Consider the following 23321-nt stretch of genomic DNA (forward strand, 5'->3'; position numbering starts at 1 on the left):
CATTGATCCTGTCAAGTCTGGTATTTGCGAAATTCTGAGTAAGTATTTTGGCTCTGACAGAGCTGCTTCGCAAACAGCTTTGGAAAAAGAGTGTAATGCTCTTCGTCTCGAAAATCAAAAGCTCCAGAATATTTCGCTGGATCGCTACAATCTTCGCAAGAAGAATGATGAACTGAGAGGTATGATTTCCTTATTTGTGTCTTTAATTTGCCTTTCTAATGATTTTATTCTTTCCATATTTAATTATCCTTGAAATCCCTCTTTCGCATGTTAAGCCTTAAACCAGAAACAAATAATGGAGAGATATCAATTTGAATCCGCTGTTGAAGAAGCCCGTGTTAATAAAGAGATTTTGACGAATCAATATAACCAATTAGATAACCTCTATTCATACTCTGTTGACCATATAAATAATCTTACCAATGAAAATACCCAATTAGTTCGGAGGCAAGATTTATTAAGTAATGAAATATCTTGCCTCTCTTATTCTTTAACTACAGCTAATCTAGGTATGGAATCTTTATCAGATGAGAATAAAACTCTATCTCAAGAGAAGCGAATTTGTTTAAAAAAGATAGCGATATCTACGTAACAACTTAGCATCCTTCAGAAAGTATGTGATGACCAAGAACAATCTCTTCGCTCTTTGAGAAATGAACTTAAAGAAGTAACAGAGTCATCTATCGCTGAAAGAGATACACTCATTCAAGGTAGAATATATTTAAGTGTAAAGGCGAACCAACTTAAAGAACAATATTCCAAATTAGAAGAATCTTATTCTTCTCTTGCGAAGAAAAATTTCTTTCTTATTTCTAAAGAGAAAAATCTTCAGTCTCGACTTAAAGGTTTACTTGGAGATAAATTTGATGATGCAATGGACCATGGGGAGAATAGTTGTCTGACCTTGATTCAACACCTAATTTCGCAAAAGGAAGCTAGAAATAATAGTTTGACTGCCTTAACTATCTTTTCTTTGTCATATCTTTTTGAGTTCTTCATCTTACTGAAATTTTTTGTTCTACTTTTCGCAGAGTCTGAGAAGAATCTTCATTCCTCCATTTTCGTTTTGGAGGCTAAATATGCCAAAATTCGCAAAGAAAATGCACTGCTCGTCTTTGTCCTTACTAGGTCTCGCGACCGAGCAGAAAGAAGACTTGATTATCTTGCTTACTTTAAGGATATTCAAGATAGGAATCATCATAGAGCACTTCTTCGTCAAGTTCATCTCCGGGCTGAAGTTCTTGTGAATGATATTTTATTGTCCAAATCTCTTCCTCATACATCAATCGAACCTTTGGAAGTAGATGATGATGAAATTCCTCGTCCTGCTGACAGTGATTATGATTATGAAAGTGGTGGAGAGGATAGTCTTTTGGAAGATAGAGAAGAGATCCCTTCTAAGGAAGCAACCGCTGGTGCTAATCAAGATGGAAACGAAAAAGAAATCTCTTCTAAAGAAGTAATTGCTGGCGATAATCAAGCTGGCGGCGAAAAAGAAGTCCCTCTCAAAGGAATTATTGTTGGTGAAGATCAGAATCGAAATGAAGAAGAGATTGGCGATAATGAGAACATTAGCGAAGAGCGTCCATTGTCTCCTTCTACTGGAATTAATACTGAAGCATGAGCTTCTTATCTAGTTCTATCTTCTTGAATTGTTTCATCTTTATTATTTCTTGCGAATAATATTCTTCAACCAATTTTGGAATTAATTTTCTCTTTTAGTATCTTGTTGGCGAGAAAGATAATGCCTCTTGTTTATTGATTCCCATACTTTCCTCTCATTATCTTTCTTGCGAGAAATGATCTGTTATGAATACTTATAAATATTTTATTTTGTCATGTGGTCTTATTTTGCCTTCCTAATTAAAGGTCTTATTATGCCACCTCTTGTCATTGCGACAAAATCGCAGGACGTCCTTGCACTTTCATGCAAAAAACCATTGATCTTGCCTTAACTTTTTCTTTTGTATTATGGCCTCTTCAGGAATGTTGCGACAATATAACAGGCCTAAATATTCTTGCGAAAATAAAGCCCCATTACATTGCCGTCGTGCGACGACATCGCAGGACGTCTTCGCACTTTCATGCGAAAACCCATTGATCTCGTGTTATCTTTTTCTTTTGTATTATTGCCTCTTCAGGATTGTCGCACAAATATGACGAGCCTTAATACCCTTGCGAGTAAAAATCCTCATGACATTTGCGTCTTAAGACACTTATCAGCTCCCTAATGGAGGGTGTCGCCCTTATCTTCCCCCTGGTTGCCCCTTCAAGGAGGCGTACCTCTACCATACAAAGTTGGCTCCTCCCATCCGGTCTTAACAACAACCAGTTGTTTTCGCAGCCTCTTATCCCTTTTACCTATAGGGTTTATGGTTATGAGACTGCACCCTAAGTGGGGTTTTCTTCGGGCCGAGTGCAGTATAATCCAAGACTTGTCAAGAATGGCAAGGTACGCTCCAGACGCCCCTGACACTCTTGACTCAACCGTGTACCTCGGTGCCTTGGTCAGATTCTGCACTCCTTGGGAGAGTCCTTATTACCTTAGTCTCCCAACGTAAGTCATATGCTTAAGCTGAGAATCCAAGGTGCCTCTCCCGGATGGGCTTTATTGACCCGAAATATCCATGATTCAGGTTCCGGTGGCGGTGTAGCCTTTCCCTGAGCCATGCAACAGGTACCCCCTTATACGACGTACTTTAGGTCTTACATTTGCCTCTTGCGAAATTTTATTCACGAACTAGGGTGTACGCCATAAAGTTTCGCCTCTTTCTTTTATGTCATTATTCTATGATTATCTCTGCGAAAGTTTCCCACATCATGATCTTGTTTTGATATGAATAATATCGCAACTATTCTTTCAGAATTCATAACTTCTCAAAGCTTCTTATGGATAATATCTTTTTAAGTACAATCAGTTCCATGGTCTGTCAAGTCTATGACCATCATCTCTACCTTCTGGATCCATTAATTTATAAGCTCCTATCCCAACTATCTCCTTAATGATGTAAGGTCCATCCCATTTTTTCGTTAACTTTCCACCATTTTCTCGCTGATATACTGGTGTCTCTCGCAGAACTAAATCTCCTGGTTGAAATTCGCGTATTTTGACACGTTTATTATATTCTCGGGCTAAGCTTCGCTGATAATTCTCCATATGTTGTAAAGATCTTTCTATTTTTTCTTTTAATTCATCAAGTTTGCTTAAGATCAAACCCGCACTAAGATTTTTCTCCCAAGCTTCTCTCTTTGTTGTCGGAATAACAACTTTTGTTGGTAACACCGCTTCAACTCCGTATGTTAAACAAAAAGGTGACATTCCAGTAGCTTCTCTCCTAGTTGTTATAAGCCCATACTGCATTATGTACTTGTGCGCACCATGCTCTATGATGTCCTTCTAATTTCTTCGTTAATATATCTGCAATTGTTTTGTTTGTGGCCTCTTCCTGCCCGTTAGCTTGTGGATATAGAGGAGTAGACTTTCCACATTTTATTTTAAATAGATTAAGTAAAATTTCTATGTTTTGTCCTTAAAATTGTTTCCCATTATCAGATACCAACTTCGCGGGAATTCCGAATCTGCAAATGATATTTTCGAATATGAATGTAAAGATATCTTTGTCGCGAATATGTTGTACTGCTTTTACTTCTGTCCATTTTGTGAAATAATCTGTTGCGACTATTAAGTATCTTCTTTGTCCAGATCCTGGTAAGAATGGCCCCACAATATCTAATCCCCATTTTCCAAAAGGCCATACACTGGTTGAAGATGACAATGGTGCTCCAGGTGCATGTATTTTCTTTCCGTGCCGCTGACAATCTTCGCAACGTCTTGATATTTGTTTTGCATCTTCGTGCATGTATGGCCAGTAATAACCTTGCATTTTTGCTCTATGTGCCGAAGATCTTCCCCCGCTATGATTGCCAGCATCTTCACTATGTAACATTTTTAGCACCTTTTCTTCTTCTTCTCATGTCAAACATCTGAGTGATGGTCCATTAAAGGATTTTCGGTATAGCAGCCCATCTCTTAATTAATAATTTGTTGCGCGGATTTTTAACTTGTGTACTTCCAATCTATTTCTTGGTGTTTCTCCTTTCGCCAAATATGCATGAAGTTCTGTTCTCCAATCTGCGATATTGTTCATTTGTTCTTCTTCTCCACCGTCTATTATCATCACGTCTACTTCTTCTTCTTCTTTATTGATTGATGGTGACAGAAGTGTCTGTATTTTTATGCATCTCGCAGTTGGATCTGCCATCATGCTTGAGATGAAAGCAAAAGCGTCTGCGAGTCTGTTATCCTTCCTTGAAATGTGCCCCCATTTTATCTTTGGGATTTTCGCTGACAATTCTTCAACGAGCTTCTTGTATTTCTTCAAGGATGGTTCATTTGTAGTGTAATCTCCTTTCTTGTATTTGGCGAATAACTAGCTGTGAATCACTAGTGATCCTGGCATTTTCTAGTTTCATTTCTATTGCGAACTTTAAGGCATGTATCACAGCTTCATATTCCGTTTCGTTATTAGTGGATGCGAATTCCAATCTGAATGAAAAAGCCATCTTCGTTCCTTCTGGCGAAATCAAAACAATTCCAACCCCATTGCCTTCCCCATTTGATGATCCGTCTACCAATATCTCCCATCTATTTGGTTTTGTTAATAAGTCTTTTGGATCTCCATGTTCTTCTTTTATATCCATCATCTCTTCCACCGCTTCATCATCTTCTAAAGGAAATTCTGCTAAGAAATCTGCGACAACTTGTGATTTTGGTGAAGATAATATTTCATATTTGATTTCGAAATGTCCTATTTGTGCATTCCATCTCTCCACCCTACCTGATCTTTTTGAATTCTTCATCACTGATTCAATTGGTACCTTTGTTAGCACTCTTATTTTGTGTGCTTGAAAATATATGTGAAGTTTAAATGCGACGTATACTAATGCTAAAATTAGCTTCTCAGTCTTTGAATAATTCCTCTCTGCAGCATTAAATGTTTTGCTGATGTAATAAATGGGCTTTTCCACTCCTTCGTCCGTTCGCAATAACACGGCGCTTAAAGCATGTGATGTTGTCGCAAGATAGATCAATAGTTCTTCTCCTGGTTCTGCCTTTTGTAAAATAGATGTATTCATAAGGTGTTCTTTCATCGCTTGAAAACCTTTTTCACATTCATCAGTCCATTTGAATTTCGCACCCTTCTTGAGTATATTGAAAAAATGTTTACATTTGTCTGATGATCGCGAAATGAATCTTCCTAGGGAAGTTAAAATTCCGTTCAATTTTTGTACATCCTTTACCGTTGCTGGTGTTGGCATGTCACGAACTGCTTGTACCTTTTCTGGATCAACTTGTATTCCTTCTTTTGATACAATGTAGCCTAAAAATTTTCCCGATGCAACCCCAAAAATGCATTTTTCAGGGTTCAGTTTAATATTATAATGCCGCATCTGTTCAAAAATCTCCCTCAAATCTTGTACATGATCTTTAGCTTCTTTACTCTTCACTAACATGCCATCCACGTACACCTCTAATGTTTTGTGTATCCATTTCGCGAACACCTTCTCTACCATCCTTTGATACGTTGCTCCTACATTTCGCAAACCAAACGACATTTTTGTATAACAGTATAAACCTCTTGGAGCGAAAAAAGCAGTATGTTTTTGATCTTCTTCAGCGAGGCGGATTTGGTTATAACCTTTGTACCCATCTAAAGAATATACTCTATCATTTCCCGCTGCTGATTCAACCATTTGAGGAATATCCGGCAATGGAAAACTATCTTTAGGGCAAGCCTTGTTTAAAATCAGTGAATCTATGCAAATTCTATCCCTTTATTTTTCTTTGGAACAACAACCATGTTTGCTATCCATTCTGGGTATTTAGCTTCTCTTATAATTCCCGCCTCAAGCATTTTCTGTAATTCTTCTTCTATTTGAGGATGATAGGTTGTTGCGATTTTTCTTATTCTCTTTTTAAATGGTCTCACATTCTTGTTAATCTCCAACTTATGACATGCAATTGACGGATCTATTCCAGGTATCTCATCCATGCTCCCCGCGAAAATATCTTTATATTCCCGCAAAAGATTGACAGTTCTTTCTTCCTCTTCTGCATCCATCTTGGTTCCAATCCTCAATATTAGGGTTCTTCTATAGTTCCAACATTTACTTCTTTTGTTGGTTCTGCCGCAGTGTAACTGGCCTTGGATTCTCCCATTGGTGTTGGCTCTTTTATCATCTTCGCAGGTCCATCTCCTTCCTCCGAAATTTCGCTGGGTATTCCTTTACCTTCTTTTGCTCTTATCATGTACACTCTAAATTCTTCTTCTTTATTTGCCTCCTTTGCTATTTTTCTGCGAAATTGTCTCTTTTTTGCTCGTCCTTCATAATGCTTTACTTCAATTTGATAACATAATTTCGCATTGTCAATATCTCCTCTAATCTCACCTACTCCATTTGGCATGGGGAACTTGATGCATTGATGCAATGTTGATGCTACAGCTTTAATTGTGTGTATTCATGGCCTCCCCAATAGCATGTTATATGGTGATTCCACATCCACTATGCATAGTGTCACTTGTGTTTCGATCTCTCCTAGTGGAATTTGCACCACTATTTCTCCTTTAGGTTTTGTTGTGGATTTTCCAAAGCCATGAACAAGATATGTTGAACAAGACATTTCTTCATCTTGGAATCCCATTCCTTTGAACGCATGTAACATATTATATCCACTGAACTCCCTGTATCGACTAAAGTTCTGTTCAATATCCATTCTTCTGTGGATTTTGTTGTTGTCCCCTTCTCTTTTCGTGTAATAGGTACTGTAATAACCAATGGAGATGAGTGGTTCAAATTTTCTCTTGGTATTTCTGCCGCCATGAATGTGATTTTTTGCTTTTCCCAATCTTTCAAGGGTGATTTCTTTTCTACCGCATAACCTTCCTTCCTTCAAAATCTCGTTTATGTATCCTTCCTTTGATGTTTTCATGGAATTCATTAACCATTGTTTTTGTTATCATATTACACTCCAATCTTTTGTCATCTTCATTGACTCTAATCATTTTTCTTTTAACTGGTTCACTAATTTGTTTAATCACTTTCTTGATTTGAACAATCTCAACAACAATCTTCAACTGATTTGTTCCCTGTTTCTAGCGACATTATGTAGTTGCAGGAAATCCTACACTACACTCCTCACAAGATTTCATTAACATTCAACTCATTTTTGGATTCACAATCTTAATTTTATTGATGAATCTTTGAACAATCTTACAAGAAAAGATAAAGGAATCAAGAATAACCACTGCTCTAGATTTTCTCTCTCCTATTTACTTGTTTCTCACTCAGATTAGATCTCTCTCTTTTCCTTTACAACTAAACGGCTATTTATAGGGAATTACATAGTGGATGACAGCTAATCTGTCCTTTATATTCGGATATGGCTTGCGACATTCTCGCAACCTTACAAATGTTAATCTCGCAAACTCTCTAATTTTCGCAGGACCATCACATTTTTCTCATGATTTAGCTGACGTCGTTTATTATGTCATTTCTGAAATTGTTCTGCGACACTTTTGTGTTGTGTTGTTAATAATTTCGCTGAGGCATTATTGCTGCGAGATTCTGATCCTATACTTTATTAATATATTAGTTTCTTGATCGATCAAAAACAAATTATTTACGTAGTTTTATCTTTCTTACTTTTTATGAGATAACTGACATATAAAGTGTAAAGATTATATAAAGGGCTTTTTACAAAAATAGACCTGTTTTTGGTGCCTTTCAAATCTAGGCCACTTCTTTTATTTATTGCTAGACTAGGCAAGTTTTGACCAAAAGTGATGGATAGAAAGTTAACATCGTTAGGTGTAACTAAAAAGAACTAAAAGTCCTTTGTATCACTGATTTAATGTTATATCATTGATTTAACTCAGTTAAATCAACATGAAAACTGTACACGTGGGCTCGGATATGCCATGTGGATTGCTTACGTGGGCTCGGATATGTCATGTGGACTGATTACGTGGGAATCATGTCACGGGAAAAATTTGTACATATCACCATTCACAGTTCCATTAGTTGGCCCAATCTCCTTCAATTCAAAATCAATCCATGTAAAAACCAATTTCAGATTTACACTAGAAATTCAACTAAGCTGAGCTGCCATTTTAGATTTCCATAAACCATTTGCAGCTCAGCTGCCACCAACTGCTCCTGCTCTCCACCTGATTCTACAGTTGAGATCCCTCTCATTACCACCAGTTAATCGCACAAAGCTGCCAACTTTAGCAGCAACAACTCCTTGTCATGCTCTTAACTGTACTTCTTTCACATCCATTGCCAACTGCACTCTGCCACAGCCACAAAAACACCTGCAAACCAGCTTCAACAATAACATAATCTCCACTGCAAACCATCTTCAACAAAAACACCTGCTGTACCAGCCCTGTATCCTAGACATACATCTAATCATGGCAACAACTCAGCCCACAACTGCAATCTAACCATACTTGTGCAACAAAGCCACTGCAAGCCTATATTCCTTCATCAACACCAGTTTCGCCCTTTTCTTCCAAATACAAATCCCATAGTTCCATTGCAACCATCTTTTAAGCCTGCTTCAACAACAGCCAACCATCAACAGTCCCCAATGAAACAAAGAAATGCGCTCAAACACTGACGAGCATTAGCAAGCCCAAGACACCAACGAAATCTTCTTAATCTACCAGCCTGATCTCCAGACATTCCAATTAAGCAAGCACAAGACAAAGGTGTCCTTTCTAGTCAGTTTGGCATCAAATGTCTAATGTGAATTTACAACAATTCACACTTCGTGTCTGAAATGTTATATCTCATTTACTTAGAAATCTCCTCTAAAACAGTATTGCTATTCTTGCACAAGCCATACAGTCTAAACAACAAAATTTCAACTACAACAAAATATAATCGTTGTTTTTCACTAGTTGACTGGTCATGAAGACAGACTTTGAAAAAAAAAGTATCAACACAGTTTTAGTATTTCATTACCTTGGACACTTCAAGTGGGATACATATCATCCTTGTATTGCGCCCGAACAAAGCTCAAGAGAAGCAACTCCTAGAATGGAAAACACATACAGTCTTCAATCTCTACCAGCTGCAACACCTCAACCAACTATCACCACATCAAATTCATTACCTTCAACAGCCTTCACTACCTTCTACAGCCTTGTAATCTCATCATTTCCGCAGCTTCAACTTCAGTTACAACCCTGCAATTACAGCTTTCCCTCAGCTCTTGTTAGTTCATCTCACCACGACATCACTCCGCTGCAAACCACCTACCAACTCAAGAACCCATCTTCTCATTCAACACCAATTGCACATTTTTCTCTGTTACTCACCTCATGCCTCACTTTCATGAGCTACAACCACCAACAATAGCTCAATACCACCAGTAATTCTAAGTACCAGCACCATCTGAGACTGCAACTATTCTTGCAGTGCAACCTCTGCATATCTCGACAGCAGCAACTCATACCCTGTGTTGTTCTTGCTCAAATGCAACTACCAGCACCAATTACCATCAGAACTCAGTCACACACAAACCAAAATCAAATCTAGGAGCAACCCAATCTTCTTAATTCCTGCAATTTTCGGTTTCAATCTTCTGTGAAATTATACACAACACCCATCTCTCCATCCAGGCCATCACGAACTGTGAATTAGTAGCGCCACCATCTTCTTCTTCTGATGATGTAATTAATCCAACAAGAACCCAACCTGAATTCCCATCGAGCTCAAACCCATTCACCAGATGAGTGAAACCCATCTCTATTCATCAACACAACTGCTGATTGCTTCATTACAAAGCTTCTATTTCTCACCCAGCAGCAGCAAAACCAACGGAAACCCTAACTCTGAATCACCACAGCTTAATCATTTCTTCTATTTCTGTTTGCATCTCTTGTTCACAGTTCAACCTTTCTCAATTCACCACCATTACCATCTCATAATCTCTACGAGTACCCATCTTCAAAACCTCTTCTTCTTGATAATTCGAGCACAACAACAAATCACATCTCCGACCAATGGCATCTCCATCAGTTCATGTTGGTTTATCTCTTCAATCGCATCGATCTAATACTCAATTATAGAAGAAACCCATCTCTGATTCTCCTCCGATTAGATCCAAACACCATCAATACTTTCTTCACAAACTGAACCTTAATCTACTTTGCTTCTCAATTTCTATCAAACCCTTTTTCTCGAATTCCCATGTTCAATCAATTTCAGAACCATCATCAATTTCTTCCTACAAATCTTTTCAGTGAAACCCTAATTTAATTCCAAATCCTCTCTTCACTAATTTGAGCAGAAGAAAGAAAACGGAAGGAGAAGAAAACAAAGAAGAAGAAGATAATAATAAGAAGAATGAATGAGATCGAACACGTGACTGACACACACGTGTGAAGGACATTTCAGTAATCTTACCACATGTATGAGATCTCCCTATATGATATTTTGGCGAGATATTGACAAGTCAACGCGATAAATTGACCGAGATGGTTAAAGTGGATGGAATCCGTTTAACTTGCCTAGTTTTGCAAGAAATAAAAAAAGTGGCCTAGAAATGAAAGTGAGGGTCCAGACCAGGCCTACTTCTGCATATAATCCTTATATAAACCGTTGTGGATCAAAACAGTTCTTTGAAGTGAATCGACATTAGAAAAGGTGATTAATTTTTTTTTTGAAAAGAGGAGGAATTTATTTATATTGCGAATTAGTCAAGGTTCACATATTTTTAGGAGTGTAGCATTCCTAGTCTTTACAATTGGGTAAGAAAACATTTGTGTAACCAATTCCCAATTATAAGCATTAATTTCCGTCCGACTTGTTCGTTGATCCTTTATCTCCTTGGTAGCGTTGATATTCCTGCGAGTCCTAGTTCCTGTTATGGATCTTGTTACCTGCATAGTTTCACTATAATGTTGGAAATTTCTCGATTTCGGTGCTTTAGTCCACAGTTGGTGTAGAACACAACAGATATAGCTAGCCCAATTTTGTTGTTGGCGTGATGGTGATAGATCCGAAGTGTGAAGGTTGTTGCACCTTCTTCAATGACTATCCACAAGAATAGCCTAAATTTTGACGGATTCTTCATTGTGTGGACGTTGAAGTGATCTTTTGGTGTTGATGGTGGTTGTGTAGTTGAGTGAGTGGATTGGGAGTTGTTGCTGTTTTGGTGAGGTGTATGACTGCCGCCCTCGCCTACTGTGTGCACCTTTTGTCGTTGATGATGTCATACTTGCATAAAAGACTCATGTTGTTGATGACTCGCGGTGCCTAAACAAACCTTAGTACTTCTAACATACTTGTTTGACAACATGAAAGGGAAAACACAAGAAGGGAAATACCAGACCTAAATCTAAACCTAACTAACAACTAAGCCACATTGCTGGATTATTCTTAAGCAGAAAGGAAAATATTAGCCTAATTTCCGAGTTTGCATGCGTAGGACTATGCATGTTGAGGACTGTCAATGCCAAACTCGCGGCATGGCGATTATTCAGCCTGCGAGAGTAGGTCCATGCCAAACTCTCGCATTTCTTTAGTGATAACATGTATTGCTGGCCTCCAATCGTTAGACTTGTTCTCCTTACATTTTCCTTGATTGTGGTTTGAGGTACAAATGTATCTGGGCCGGGGAAATGTGCATTGATCTTATTACCTTTAGTTGATAGTAAAAGACCACGTGGTCACCAATAAAATGACCCTTATCAGAGCAAGTCTTATGGTGGAATCCAACCTATTCCAAGTGTGGAAAATTCATGGAATGTTAAGTCTAATGACTTCCAAGTTGGGGTCTTCCATAGAAAACCCAAACAGGGTTCCATGATTTGGTGGAATGGTCCGTGGAATTCATGGAAACGCTAATAAGAATAGCGTAAAACGCCATTAAGAATAGCGCCTAAAAGTTAAAAAAAAAAACGCTAATAAGAATGGAGCTTAGCTCCATTCTTAATAGCTTTTTTTTATATCCGTAGATTTAAACTGAGTTGTTGAGAATCTAACGGCTGAAAAAAAGCTCCATTCTTAATAGCGCTTTTTTTTATCCGTAGATTTAAATTGAGTTGTTGAGAATCTAACGGCTGAGAAAAAAAGCTTCATTCTTAATGGAGCTAAGCTCCAATCTTAATAGCGTTTTTTTTAGCGCTATTAAGAATAACGTTTCTATTATTCCACCATTACACTTGCGCTTCCATCCACAGTTCCAAGTGCTGAGGTGGCGTGGAAGATGGAAAGATTCCACCATAAGACTTGCTCTCACTTCCTTTATCAAAGACAGCAACTGAGACAGAAACAGGCTCTTTCCCCAAAACAAGGCATGTCCCCATTAGAGGTATTTCGACCCGAATCCACTTTATACCGAGTCAAAACGCACGGGTCCTGATGACTAATTATTCTTCCGATTCCTCGATACTTGTTGCCTTTGATTCATCCGTATTTTTCAGGGAAGCAAGTGTCGCATAAATTAATGTGATCTTCCCTGTAAAAAACTTGATCCGGAGTGAAATTTCATTGACATCTCCACCATGAGCAGAGCTATAGGGTTGTTTTCCTCTGAATCGATGGAGTTTCAGATCTATTCCCATATTTTTTAGACAATCACCAGATTGCGGATGAAGACTTATCAACAAATATGTTTTCTTTTCCGGAAATTTTACCAGACCATCTTCCCCGTGAGCATTATCGTTTTCCTTTGTTTGATGATGAATAAGAGATTGTGTATCCATGCCCTTAATCTTATTTGTTTGGATCGGTTTGTAGATCCCATTACGGATCCTTTTGAAGGCCATTGGATTTATGTGAAAACCATTATAGATAAACCAATAGGTAGAAGGATTAATATGATGGAAATAAGAAAAACGATTTGGAGGTAATATTTCTGAGAATAGATAGTGCCCAGATGTAGGTGATGTTGATTTGGATTTTATGGAAATAACTTTAATAGATTTTGGCATAGTAAGGGTAACAAAGACTCGGATGTAAATCTAGTTGCTCAATAAACACAAATAGCTTCGTCCAGTATTGAGTAAACACAACTAGAATCGAACTAAGCTAAAAACGAAATAGGTACGATGTTATAAAAACTCATGGATACTTACAGGAAGTAAATCGGAGGCGATTCCAGGAACTTAGCATAGTTTTCGATTTATGGAAGAGCAAATATTCATTTGCTCGACTGATACAATCAAAAAACTAAGAGGTATGAAGAAAACGTCCATCCGAAACCATCAACTGTCCGCTATCCCTATTTAATCAACATCGAATTGAATACCCATCTTGATTTAGGTTCGAAATAACTGATTTGTTAATATGAGAGGGCTAACTGTGAATAGGAAAGAGGTTGTTAATGGTGAATCGGTTACGAACTCTCAATAGCCGAGTTGCAGAGCAAACCTCGGAAGAGAGAGAAAAAAAGTGAGTTTGAGGGAGACGATGAGGTGATTTTTTATTAGGAAAGGTGATTGAGAAACAATTGTCGAGAGGTTTCAGTGCCCAACCACTTCACCTTAATGTAGTTTTCCAAGAATTCCGCCAAATTGTTTATCATTTTCTTTTTGAGAGTGTATATTCAATTTTCTAAACTATTCTTTTTCTTACTGTTTGGATTTCCATTTATTTTCTCTACAAATAATGGAACAATTCAATTCCAAAATCGGTTTTTGGCTTGGCCCATACCTATGCCCTAGTTAGCAATTCGGGCGTGCGGATATAACTCGGATCGGCAAAAATGCAGTACTAATCAGCTAACTAAGATGTGAATTCGGTCAACTATGTGGTCAAACATGTGCTCAATACAAAAGAAAAACCGGGAATTCGTTGTGTTTAACCTGTATAACTGCAACAAGAAAAATTTGGGATGTATTAAATGAACTATATACATAATATATGCACCAATACCATTAATCTAGAAGTGGTTAAGAAAAAGGAATGTGAGTTATAGATTTTCCGATCAAATAAATCGTGTTTTTTAAAGAATCATGATTAAATCATAAATCATGAATCACATATCGTTTTTCTTTTAAGAATCTTGAATTGCATGTCGTTTTTTTAAATATCGAGTCATATGTTGAATCTCGATTGATGATAAATATCTAAATACATATATACATATTGGAGTTACAAATTAATAAGTTTAAATATTTGTTGTTATTATTACAGCGGAGTGGGTTGGTAACCTCGCAACCACCTGTGCACCAACACCTTTGTGAATGACAAGTCCAACTCTGTGGAAAATCAAATTTCTAATTTTATCGTAAAAATCATGGATGGCTATGCAACACCACAATCTCTTCAGAAAAATCACCATGTCCTCTCCAAGCTCATCAAGGATGGAGAAAGCCAAAACACCCAAACCATACCCCTGAGCACTGCACTTATCCAAATACTTTTTACACTTACGAGTGATGGCATTAGAGATAGCAAGCCCCGGAGTGAAAGAACGAACCCGGCCTCCTCTGAATGGAGAAACCCCAGTAACATCAAAACATGTGTTTTGACCATTTTCCCAGTTATAAACAGGGATATCAGCATGCCACAAGGAAGAACCATCGTCAGATAGAAGGCCCAAAACAACTTCCTTCCTAGCAGGTACTCTGGCTCTAAAACATGCATCAGCCAAGATGTCTCGAACAAGATCGTGCCAGACACGGTTTAACGCCCAGATCAGTGATTGGGCACTTGATTAGGTGGGCATGGCTCTTAAGTTCGAATCTTATGCTCTACCGCGAGTCAAACTGTCACCAAAAATATATTTCAAAGAAAGATCACTTAGAAAGAAAAGATTTAGAGTTGTCTGACCTATGAGTTAGCGCGAATTGCACGAGTAGAACTGTGAATTTGTAAGATTCACAGTAGATTCAATTCCTCCTCGTTACGATTCAGATCATTTGGAAAATAATTGCTGCGAATCGCAAGAATTAATCGTGAACAGTAAGTTTTAAAAAACTATTTGCGGAATCATAAAACTTCTCTCTCATTTGAATGAAAAAAATGAAAATTTCGAGCCCAACTTGTTTTCTTCAGTTTACCATCAATTTGGGATGAAAAATATGACGAACATCGAAGGGAGGCAAGAGAATGTCTGCGATGTGTTTATCCTCGCCTTAATTTAAAAGTCAACTAAAGGTTCGGTTGACGGTCTCCCATTATTGAATCTACGACTCAAATATATCAAGTGCATATTTCATTATCCAGACCCTAATTAGACCATGAAGTTGTGACCCTTTCACAAAATATATCAAAAACAATTGTTGCAAGCCTCAACGGTTCGTGATATCTTTTTCCATCAGCTATAAAAAAAATTTCTTCTTTGGGATTAGAGATCCCAAATTCATGGAGAAAATCCATGCATAACACGAGCTTTATTACAATGACATTCAATTAGTGACAACAACCATATCTTAAATGTCTTTCAATGAAAGGAAATTAACATAAAGTTAAAGGTCTTCAAAGCTATGAACACAACTGCATGCAATACTATCATACAATTCTAGGAAATCCTTAGAGCTTTTCCATAGTAAAGATCGACGAGTTCGACCTTACTGGTAGGACTAGATCTTCCAACTCATCATCCTTCACCTTAGAAAAGTAAAGGTCTACCATTTCATCAGTAACAAGCTCTAACCTAGAAGGCTCCCACTGAAACATATACATATCATGTATAAGCGTACGTAAGGAAAAGCCAGAACATCAACCTTAGACATGAACTTGTACATATTTTGACATCTAACGATTAAAGTGAAAATGGGAGAACATCCACCTTTGGAGTTCGGTCTTCACGCAAAAAGTTAGCTCGGTAACCCTGCAATATTGAAAGTTTTGTGCTTAGAAAGAATATAACTTTTGGCAGGAATGTAATACTAACTAATTAGTGCAATTATCATTTAGAGACCTCAAACATGTCGTGGCTAACTTCTTCCGGCAAGGCATGGCATACTATTTTATATTCTTGGGCAAGGCACTGATGGAGACCAAGTAGTCTCCCTTCTCTGGTCTGTGTAAATATGAATACCAAAATTACTATCTTAGTGCATGAACGTGCAGGTTAAGAGCTTATGTCCGTGAGAAAAAACGGGGCCAGATTTGTATATCAATAAAAAATCAAGAAAACAAAGGCGCGATTCCTTACCGATTTGAGAAAAACTTTAAGAGCAATCGGTGATGCTTTTTTTATTAAGTAAACAGCTTCAGAAATCCAAGCATCCCGAGATTTGACAGGCTCAATCTCCTAAAATACACAATTGAATCAAATAGATCTTGCATTACATATAGAATCATAAAAAAGTGGTAGGAGAAATGCATAGGAACGTTCACGAACATTGACAATAAATCTCATGAATATTTACAACATGAAGAGAATGGGTTGTTTCCAATGATACTGTATACGATCTCTAACTTACAAGGGCTGAGATAACGTGTTCGACTGTCGTTCGTGAAAAGCATCTGTCAATGATGTCTAGTCTGCAGTGAAAAATCATATACTTGAATCTCGCCACATATATGTATTGCAGGGGATATTCTACACCAAAATAGTTACACAAACGAGGATCTTGTATTGAGAACATTCGATCAGACTTACCTATGATAAGCACTTTTTTCCTTCAATGGAGGTTGCTCTGCCTCTGAAAACTTGTCAATAATTGCCGAGGTAATAGCTGGATCAGCTGTGTCCACCTTATTAAGTGCTTCATCTAGCAAACTCAATTTCTTCCCGTAGGTGGTGGCCAGTTTCAGTAACTTGTTAGATTAGTATTTTGATACTTAGAAGCTACAGACCTAATAAAAAATTAAAAATTAAAAAAAAAAAAATGAGGATCATACTGTTGAGGGGACAAAGTGAGTTGCAAGCCCACATGCAAACATTTCAGTGCCATCCAACCTTGCACCAGTAAGACCAACGTAATCTCCTGGTTAAAGATGTAGAAAGATAGGTGTTAATCAACGCAAATGCCATTTCTATAGTTGAAACAATTATTATATTGCAAAGTTTTATCATCCCATTTCTAAAAGAACAATATTGAAGTCTAATTCTCTATACCAAAGAAGGCAGGGAGTCTAGATAGAAAAAATGAAGCCCCTACGTCTGGGACTATTCCCATCCCGGTTTCTGGCATAGCAAAAACCTGGAGAAAAATAACGCCCGTAAGATAAAATGTACTTGTGTATGGAAAAGAAATCCTTTCTTACTATACACAGCAAACCTTCTAATTTAAAGTTTCTCTAATATACCGTTTTCTCAGTCACCACCCGAAATCTACCATGAATGGAAATTCCGCATCCAGCACCCATTACCATTCCATTAAGGATTGAAACCTGGGGTTTATTCATATCGCAATTCTATAAACTAAGGTGTATACGTTCCACAAAAATCTCGCACCTAATCTCCAATGACCTGGTGGATGGAAAGTGAATTTGAATGTGAAGAAACAATCCTATAAAAAACATAAATGAATTTCAGGATGTGAATTTTCTTTATATGTGACCAGGTTTTTGAGTTCCTAAACTCACCGTTTTTTCCCCTTAGTTTTGCTTTCCAATAATTTACGGAAATGACCGAATGACTCGTTTTTAAGATAGAAAAATGAGAGAACCGGTGCAACCAAAAATTTCAGAAAGAACCATTACCTTCGGTGCTAAAATGGAATGATTCTGTAAGATCCCCACCAACACAAAAAGATTTTCCGTTTCCCTGGAACCAAATTATGCAACATCAGCTATATGTATAGTTTATGAAATATGGCGACGCTCCCAACACTAGAATTCATAATGTAGTAATGTTGGTTTCGGCACATATGTTTATTTTCCAAAAATGAGAACGTATATCAAACAAAAAACTTAAACAACTGATGGAAAATGCCTCAGAGATGGTCAATGACATTCAACATTGGGTTAAGATCGCGATACCAAACTAAAAGATTGATGTAGTACATCTTTCTCTGTATCAACAATGATACAACTATGACTGTTGATCCCTTACGTCAGTTTAAGTTAGTTTGTTTCGCAAGTATTTTCTTTTCTAGTTTACGTCAAACTCTTTCCTTTAATCAGTTCATGTAAGTCTATATATAGGCTGTGACTCTTGTTTACAAGACACATCTTATTATACATCTTATTATCAATATTATTATTATCAATTTGATTTGATTATAAACTTTTATCTCTTAAATCTTGATCCTTGAATCAGATTTAATTAAGTTTCTGATGAAACTTAAACCTATCCATGTTATCCTTATCTGTGCTACACTAAAGATAGAGTTATGCTGGTACCGAAATGCTTACCTTGAGATTCACCAACTTGACTTCAGGATCCTTGTCCCACGCTAAGAAAACTTCATTTCCGATAAGCCGGAACCAGCAGGAAATATAATTTTGTTTTCCCTTCTTACATATTCTTTAGAAAATAATGATCAATAAAGAAATCGGTTCTGAGAACTTTCGGTTCCGAACTCAAGTCAACCCCATTGATTTTACCACTACACTATAATGACTTAGACTTTAATTATTTTTTTTATGTTATCATCGTCTCTCTTCTCTGTTAATATGCAAATTAACCAAAGTATCATAACCGTTCACATCAATCACTAAAATTGGTATTAACACTATCTCACACCAACCACAGTTGTTATTAGTAATATGCATAAATTAATAAGAAGAAAGAAAGCTGGGAAGAAAAGACGGGACTGAGTTCCCTTTTTCATTTTCATTCTCTTCATTCATTAGACGTACTTAGTGCACACATATATATATAAATGTCGCACTAGAAGGGGATAAACATTAGCTAAGGGATAATCATCCCTATATAATTGACACATCAACTGCATGTGTTTGTTCCTTAGAGATTCTGCGCGGGGTCCACATGGTTATGTGGCAATCGGTGGGTCATCCACCTACTACTGAATTTACATAACATTCCACTTGGATGATCCATCGTTCGATATTTGCTTCGTCCTAACTTTGCCAGAAAAATCTAACTGGGACAAAAACTGGCCGAGAGAAGAGATTATAATCTTGGTAGCTTTAAAACGATGTTGGTCACTGCAGATTTTCTCCCTTCGTTATAGTCGTCCAAGAAAACCATTTGGGAAAATCTGAACGCATACGTCAGGAAAACCCTTTGGGATAAAACGTGAACACTGGAAGCTCACAACAATACTGTCGATGTAGCTTGTTTGACTTCGTGTCGAACTTATCAGGAAAAACCATGTTCGGTAAAAACCTTAAGAGTATAGTGTGGTAATCCGATATCTTATACTGCCAAAAATTCTATGAACATGTTGTTTACCGTTCTAAGGTTGTTATCTCATTAAAAACCTCGTCAGGAAAAACCCAGGGGGACGAAACCTGTATGTAGGAAAACATGAGTACCCAGAACAATGGTATATCCGCAGATGTCGCCTCGTTAAAAATCTTTCCCGGAAAAACCCAGAGGGATAAAAACCAGGACGAAGGAAAAAAGAGTACAACACGTCGAACTGCGGATAATAGTGGACTCGCATGCCTCATTAAAAACCTTGACAAGGAAAACCCAGCGGGACAAAACCTTGACTAAGGAAAAAGAGTACACGACGCAAGGTCCAACATTATCAGGAAAACCATTTAGGAAAAACCTGAGCTTAGAAAGAGCGTGGTCGCCGCCACAAAATATTTTCTTTGACAAGATTTACGCCAGGAAAACCACTTGGGGTAAAACCTGAACGCCTGCGTCAGGAAAAGCACTTGGGGACAAAACCTGAACGCTTGTGCCAGGAAAATCGCTTGGGACAAAACCTGACCACCAAAATTCAGAATAATGCCGACGTCGAAGATCATGTTGCCTCGTTAAAAACCTCGTTTGGAAAACCACGTGGGACAAAACCAGACCAAAGGAAAAGAGTACAACGGACGTCGCCTAATGACAGTGCTGGATACGCATATGCTGCCTCGTTAAAACCTTGACAAGAAAAACACATTGGGACAAAACCTTAGTGAAGGAAAAATAGTACATCGCGTTTAAGTCTAGCCAAAGATTCTACGAGTTTACTCCCCCTGAAGAATGACTTCTTAAAGCGGTTGGTGGTGTGGACATTTTACAGCCTTTAGAAAAACTGCTTTACTAAGTTCAGTTTATGGGAGGATTGATTGCCAGATTTTGCGCCGGGTGAACAATCGCCATTGTACACCTCGCATTTAAATCCTCCGCCCATTGCACACCAAATTCAGTTTTCGGCTTTAACTTCAGGCATAACAATGAAAGGTCTTTTGTAAACTCATAAACACCGTAGAATCAATTTCAACCTCTGAAAGTGTAACCTGCAAAACAAAAGTTAAAACACAACAAGATAATGTATACATTATATTCGTATATGGCACTCCTAGACCATAAAGTATTATTTCTACGTACGTATCAGATGGATCAATCACTTCCCACTTTTGGGAATCACATAGTAATGGTGCTAATGTTAGTAGCACAATAAGTATTACCAGTACCAAAAATTAGATACTTTATTTTGTGCTGGCATATTCTCGAACTTCTGGCCGAGAAATATTTTAATTTCAACGAGAACTCAAAATTTAGTTCAAGCGTGGATTTTAGCGCTATTAAGTGCTCGTTAAGAGGCCAAGGATGATATCATCAACTTATCTGGAATTTAGTCATTCTTTAACAACTCAAAACAAACAAAGGATTGTTCACAAAATTATCCACTTCTAACTGGTGATTATGACTTGATTTCAACCCTGACATAGTTCAAAAAGTCAGGTGGCTGCCTGGGTTGGAAACTCGAATCCTTCAGGGATTCATTACATTCACTAGTCATAATAATATGCAATATGAGTCCTTCATGGACTACCACGCTAAGGTACATCTGTATTAGGAGAATGTTGTTCGTTTTACAGAGTCAATTCTGGGGGGTTCAGCAGGAAAAACCCTTAAATCGCACCTTGAGCGATTATATTACTTTCTCTGCGCTTCATCTCAAACACCAACCTTTAATATTCAGGCCTCACAATTTTACGGTGTGAGTCGGATCCGATCTTTTGCGCTTTTTGGAGAGATTCCATCCTCTACCTTATTTTGAGGGGAATAGACTATATGCCTACCAATCACGATGTTGATGTTTTTCTTCAAAGGGGTACATAACCACCATTGTAAATATATAATCAACAATTATATAGATCCCACACATTTCTCTAATGCATGCATACTTAATGAAAGTTTCACATACTGGTACCAGCGCCACTACAAGGGCATTATCATCCCCTCATCTTTAATGAGGTATATACTTAGAGAGTGTGGATCATATTCCGATAGTCTCCACGAGCACTATTTGTAGTATCTTCAAGAGCACTACATATGATAAGAGAGTGTATTTACAAGAGCACTACATATCTTCAAGAGCACTACATATGATAAGAGCACTACATGTTGATGTTCTTCTGCATGCATACTTAATGAAAGTTTCACAGACTGGTACCAGCTCCACTTCAAGGGCATTATCATCCCCTCATATTTAATGAGGTATATACTTAGAGAGTGTGGATCATATTCCGATAGTCTCCACGAGCACTATTTGTAGTATCTTCAAGAGCACTACATATGATAAGAGTGGTTGGAATCTATTTTACAAGGCATATATGAGGCAGTCATCTGTGCCTCAAACGTGTCTTAACACACGACTTGGTCACTGCGAGATGCATGATTTACCTGCTGTGACAAGTTCTTGTGTCTGCATTCTCAAGCAAGTGATGAACAATAATTTCCCGGAGCTACTGCAGTTATCATGAGTAATCTCCAACACCTCAATTACATCCAATATCTTGGTGTGAGAAAAACAAATGAGATGTTTCACGCCAATTTTTGTGGCAGCCGAACCTTCTTTGGTCAGGATAAGGCTTAATCAGACAACCTATTTGATTGTCGACATCTCTTATTGCAACCCTTAGGTGATGCATGTCATATCCATGGCTTCAAAGGAAAGCCTTTAAATTTGTCGACATAATACGTGCCATCTTCAAACGGCAGTCTTTCTGATGAGTGCCAAATATTGTATATATTTATCCCTTTTTGTTGGCATTTAACTCATCTTTTGTGCACTAACGCTCCATTTTATCCCATATTCTGTATTTTCATTGTTTTCAAGAATAAATATTTTTCTGACTTAATTTTGCATTTTTAGGTAATAAATAAAGTTTGGATGAATATCATAGCGGAAAAGAGCAGAAAAGTAGTGAAAAGCCGGGAGGAATTACGTAAGGAAGCCGCAAAGAATGGAGCGCACGTCCAAAAAGATAGGAATGAGCTCAAGGAGGAAGAATTGTTCTTAAAGAAGATATGGGATTGGCATACCCAAGGCCCAAAATCCTTATCCAAACCCATTTTCTATATCCATACCCGCCTCCATTCTCAGCCGTTAGATCGGATCCATCTCATCATCCGATGGTCGCTCCTTCATCGCGCATCAAAATCTGAAGCTCCTGCAAAACAGCATAGTGCCTAAATTCCAAGCCATCAGATTAGATCACATTTAGATCCTACGGTCGCTTCTTTGCCTGATCATCAAATCTCGATACTTCCGCTTAACACTACAGCACCTAACTCCATCCTGAGCCGTCAGTTTCGTTGTATCTCGTAATCTAACGGTCGCTCAAGATTTATCCCTATCTCGCCGTTAGATCATCCATTAACTACACATCCCACGGCCCAGCTCGTGAAACATCATCTCTTGATGAACCCGCCTCACACCAGAACATCCCATACCCTAAAAACCATCGAGAACTACACATTACATTTCTCTTCTTCTCTTTCTCCCGACCGTGTGCAGAGAGCTCTGCAACCACCTCTCCCTGCCACCACCATCACTACCAGTCCTTGCCACCGCCGCCTGCGCCACACTCACCACAGACACCATAAACCCATTCCCTAGTTGCCTCTCTTTCTCGTTCTTAGCATCCCCACACACTAGGTGCTACAATCAAGAGAGAGATAAAACTAGGGTTTCACCACAGTCGACAGAGGAGACCAAAAGAAGGGGTTGCTCGAAGAGACAGAAGCAGAGGGGAGATGGGTTCGACAGAGGAGACAATTTCAGGGTAAGGGTTAACTTTTCACAGACCCTAATTATGTACTGTTTTCAATTTGGGGAAGAACAAACCCTAATTTTGGGGGAATTAGGTAATTTAGGGAATTTGGGTCTGTATGTATAAATAGATGCTATGGGGTGTGTGTAATTTTCATGCTGGGACTAGCCCACATCCAGAACTTCCAAGTTCTGTTAACTATTCACTTTTAAATT

General features: G+C 38.0%; 1 pseudogene; it reads right to left on the reverse strand.

Moving 5' to 3' along the window:
* Positions 1-15552: 15552 nt before the first annotated feature.
* On the reverse strand, positions 15553-18979 carry LOC113273291 (annotated as a pseudogene).
* Between the last annotated feature and the right edge of the window lie 4342 nt (positions 18980-23321).

Source organism: Papaver somniferum, chromosome 1 (genome assembly GCF_003573695.1).
Source record: "Papaver somniferum cultivar HN1 chromosome 1, ASM357369v1, whole genome shotgun sequence".
Taxonomy (NCBI): domain Eukaryota; kingdom Viridiplantae; phylum Streptophyta; class Magnoliopsida; order Ranunculales; family Papaveraceae; genus Papaver; species Papaver somniferum.